Genomic DNA, 5,443 nt, shown 5'->3' with positions numbered 1-5,443 from the left:
CTCTGGCATGTTTGACTCTTGGCATCTTCTAGTATCCAAAATCAGCATCAGAACTGTAATTCCATCGAAACCTTATAGCTCAGGATTTCATTCTGGTTTGGCACAGAATATCAGAGGGAGACACTCCTTGGAGTTCCTTTTAGTCAATTATTGATTTAATGAGATACATCGTCTAGACGGCGTAATCAAATGCGACAAAGCGCGAAAGCGCCATAGTTGTGATGAGTTCACAGTTTAACGCCATAATGTGCAGCAGATCCGCGTATGTATCGTATTAACATCACACAGGTGCATATTGAGTGACGTAGGGACGAACATGACACGATAAGCCTTTTCCCTCCCCCACCACCCCTCCCCATGCAAGAAAGAAGAAAATATCAGAAAAACAAACAAGCATTAACATCCACCGCCTCTAAATCCTCCGCCTTTTATTTTTGGTGGATCTTATCACGGGAATACACGTGTTGTCTGTCTATCACTCCCCCATATTTGGCGGGAAATGCCTCGTTTCCAAACTATTACAAGAAAAAAAAAAAGAAACATCAACAGCGAGCGGTTCCCCCTGCTATCGTGGATTCTCTATATAATCATTTTGTTCTCCCAGCTATACACAGGTCTGTACAAATGACGCTGATTGCATAAACATTTTTAATCGTCCATGTGATAACAGGTCATGTCAAATATTAAACTAACTTTTTCATGTATCCGGAGATTTTATGGGCTTCCAGGCATAGGGTGAAACCAATGACGCACACATGCATACATTTCATCAGCTGTGTTCTGTGAGCAGAATGACGTCACTATGCTGATTTAATGAACAACGCGTAGATGTGACGATGAAAAAATGCATCATCCTTAATAATATGTCACAAAGACTGTCACAAAGTCACATATTGATATTACTTCTGCTTCCGTGAAGGAATATAAACAAAAAACGGACAGTACACTACATTGATTGTAAACCCTTCTGAAGTATTTAAGAAATGATACGAACAAAACAAAATTTCCAAACAAAATTAGTTAAAGCATAAACGACCAAACAAACGACAAACAAGCAGCAAAGAAAAGAAGCCACTCCTGAATGATATCATAACGAGTTGATTTTGATTTTTTTTAACTGCAATATACTTTGATACTACAGCAAAAGGTTACGATTGTCAATATACTTTGATACTACAGCAAAAGGTTACGATTGTCTATGGCTTTTCAGTTGTTTTGTCACTATTTTCTTCTTGAAATCTCTTTTAGACGATTTTTACACATTTTCAAACCAAGCAACAATACGAGGATGCATGTATGACAGTTATTAACTCGCGTGGGGAGTTCGTCTGTTATACCCTGGTGTGTGTACGTATGCCTTAACTATATGCAAAAGGTGTGTGTCACAAATCCTTCAAAGTGATGAGTTGATTATCTTGATGTCATGAACGTGTAGACATACTCCGACTCGTTTTAAACCTTGAAAATTCAAACTATATAGGGAGAGCATTTTTAGCGATAACCTTCGCCCAGGTACACACACATATAATTCAATCTCTAAACTTAATCAAAATATGAACAACGATGAATTGCAGATTTTCCGAAAATCTTTCGCGAGGAGAGGAGCGCCCTTTGCATGGATTACGAAGAGATTTGTTGGATGAAATTCCGCTGCATCATCGGTATTTTACAGGGGAAGGTGAATCGAACGGAGATTTTGCTGGCTCCGTCTCATAGCGCATGTAAGTGACGCGACCAGACGTTTCGATGAATGCTCATCAGGGCTGAAGCAGCGAAAACATTCACTCTCTTTCGCCGTATTTCGAAAAACAAAAGTGTATGGAAAACATTAAATGGCGTTATCTTAATTCCCCTTCATTTGTCTCCTTCACCATTATAACTCTGCCACGGCTTTCTCTCATGATCCCCTGTAATGCTATGATGAATAGATATTGCACGTACTCAGCTGTTCCATGGAACTTATTTTTTTTTTGTTAAGTTTGTTTTTCTTTTTCATAACATCACAAACCAGCACATCAAGTGGATGTAAAAACAACACCACTGGTGACAATCATTTATGGAATCTATCCAATAGAGATTCTTCCCCCTGTGGTTTGTGTTTGTTGATTGCCGTATCTAGAAATTTTACCAGTAGGCCTATATACCGATTCTTCTTTTTACATCATCTTTAGATGGATTGCCGAGCACGTCACTATAATATACATACACACTATGTAACATCAAAAATAGCGTCGAAAAGAGCGTCGAAGATGACACTTTATTTTGGTTATAGTGCTACATTAATATAGTTTACTCTGGCAGGTTACAGTATCTTAATAGTTATGTGCCTGCCCCGCCTGTTATTGATTGCCGTTGTTCTGGGGCTTGTGTATGTACCATGTAATATATAGCTTAAAAGATTAAGAATGCGAAAAAAAAAATAATCACAAAACAAAGCAAAACAACACAAAACAACACAAAACAACGGTTCACTCTCTCAGTAGTTCATTGCTCTACTAGGACTCTGAAATCTACAGAGAAGTAGAGCGTGTAGCAAATGCCAACGAGAGAAGAGAGATGGTCCAGAGATAACTAGAGGGTGAAGCAACTAAACGGACATAGACCTCTTGGGAGGACTTCCTCGAGATCGCATCACTGTGTCACGTGACCTTCTTGCGTTAAAGTGGACTTTACCCCAAAAATATGTCATGTGGATTGAATAAATGCGAAAAACAAAACAAAACAAAGCAAAACAAAACGAAACAGTGAAAGATCACATCAAAGAAGTTTGAGGAAAATCTGATAATACCTTAAAAAGTTATCATTTTTCAAAGTTTTTATTAAATCCGCTTGCAGTCATAAGAAGGCTGCAATGATTCATGATGTCATAATAGTTGAACGATATAACGCAAATATGAAATGAATTCCACAAAATATTTGAAATTCTTTCTGTAAATTATCTTGTGTTGTATCGTCCCACCCTTCCACGGCATCACGAACTGTTGTATTCTTTCACAGCGGTGGCGGCACCTGAAATTTTAGAATTCGAAGTTTTAAACGGATTGTCCGACTTTCCTTGAACTGAGGAATTTAGCACTTCTTTGCCTCTCGTTATTATCATTGTAATCATTCCGTTATCATAATACTCATTTGTTGACTTATTTGTTCCGTGTAAGGTATAGATAATCTTATGATAATCAGATATCATTACAACATACAGGAGTGAACATAACTTTCCAAATTAAACCCTCTAGATAACATAGTTCAAGATTACTGAAACATGGCACATGCGTAACCTTTAAGGTGAATCGAGACCCTGGATATCATGTTCAGCTGATGGATGATACATTTAAGTGGCAACTATCATATCATAGTTGTTGGTTTGTATTTTCTGTAGACTATCGTCAGTCACCTATCCTGTCTTTCTTTCTCGAGTATTCATAGCAAGTTTTACTTCTTTAACGGAGTACCCGGGCACGGAAACTGCGATCTGTATAAGAGAAGTTTCCATGTTAGAATGTCATCGCGGTCTCTGGAGTGATCTTCTTTTTTCTACGGCAGAGCGAAAGTAAAAGACAGTTTAAGGATGATAAGAACTGCTCGCTCAACTGACGGACATGCGCCTGCCGGGAAACTTCCCAAATCTATATAATTTTAGAAAGATCGTCTCCATTATCTCTAGGGGCAATTACAGATCTGATCTATTACCCTGGAAAACGGATTCATGTATCGCGATCGAAAGCGGATGTGATATATCAGTCGCGCTCTTGATATATCACAGACGTGAAATCTTCTGAACGTTATGTCTTTTAATTGTTATCAAACCTTTTTCGTTATGTTTGGAACGAAAACAAAAATTTTCAGTAACAGCTCTTTAGAGTGATGAATCGTAAAAATTTAATTCAGAAAACATAGGAGTACAATATATATAACCTTGCAATGAATAGGCGATGGACGAATAGAATGGAAAGACACAAAGATAAATAAATGGATAAATGTAGAAAGATGGATGGATATGGATAGATTATCAAATAAATTGGGCGAGAGATAGATGGATTATTGGATTGATAGAGAATTTATTCATCGCAAAGAATAGATGAAAATGCAGAACACAAGCAGTCTTTCATACAAGCAAAATGAAATATATCGAAATGGACGAAGAAAAAAAAACAACGTTACTTCGGGGGCGAGCATCCCTCCCGCGCCTTATACGGTACTGTAACCATGGTAACACCGTAACATCTGTACCAATACCTAGAGACGAAAAAGAAGAAGGAGATGAGGAAGATAGAAAAGGAGATGATGGTGATGGAAGAGGGGAAGAAGAAGATGATGGAAGAGGGGAAGAAGAAGAATAGGAAGAATAAGAAGATGGGGATAAGAAGCAGAAGAAGGGGAAGGAGAAGAAGGAAAAAAGAAAGACAGACAGACGGAAAGAAAGAAAGAAACAAAGAAAGAAACAAAGAAACAAACAAAGAAACAAACAAACAGTTTTGACAGTTTTTGGCTGCACGCAATATAGGAAGACGAAGCTCGTTAGAACACCATGCGCTCTCGATTGAGAAGACCCAGCCCGTTCCTTGCCGCACTTATCTTTTGAATTGTTCCGTGAAATAAGGACATAGAATCGAGAGCTGGAAATCTCGATAACAGTTGACATTTATCTTAAAGTGAGTCACGGGGATTAAGCGATTAAACTCGAGCTCATACAGAAATCCCCTATTCTGTAAATCTGACATTCGGATAAGCCCGGATATGCTCTATGTCAAAGACGCAGATCGTAGGCTGGATAGAATATCTTGATCTATACAAGGTTAGCGCATGTTACAATACACCAGCCAAAATGGAAAATAACGTTGGTAACTGTAGGACTTTTTTTTTGTGTGTGTGAGATGCGTTTTAGGAGTTAGTGTGTTGCAGCAATGGAAATATGCTAGCCCGACTTCCTTGTAGATATATATTTCTTGTTTGGCAGCCCCATCAGCTTTGAAAAGGCTTAGAGCCCTTTCAGCGTGTCGGTAACGAAAATCTATTTCGAGTAAAATTTGCCGTATTTTGCCATACTCTTCACTTCATGGGTAGACCTGACTTCCTAAATGATATGTTCAGGTTTCAAGCATTATCATTCGTATGAAAACTTGTGAAAATACTCATAGTAAAAATGATAATGATATGACAATACTATTCATTACTACTATTCATTTGCTCATTAATATATCTATCGTTCTGTGTATCTATCAGTCTATATACCAATCTATTTATAAAAATATTAATGGTCTAAATCACTTTTACAATTTCGTGAGTTCGTATACCTGTTCGTACGTTATTCAATTTCTGTCAGTAATTCCTTAGTATATTTGGTGCTTCCACGTCATATTATGCGTGTGCTTGACCAAGCCTCTTACGGGACATTAGTAAACTTATGTTAATTAACCCTTTGTGTTAACACAAGAAACGTCGTGGT

The sequence above is a fragment of the Diadema antillarum genome, unplaced genomic scaffold, assembly GCF_040938485.1.
Source record: "Diadema antillarum isolate AM-2024a unplaced genomic scaffold, OU_Dant_1.0 scf00000049, whole genome shotgun sequence".
In the NCBI taxonomy this organism is placed as follows: Eukaryota; Metazoa; Echinodermata; class Echinoidea; order Diadematoida; family Diadematidae; genus Diadema; species Diadema antillarum.
This window is presented reverse-complemented; position numbering follows the sequence as displayed.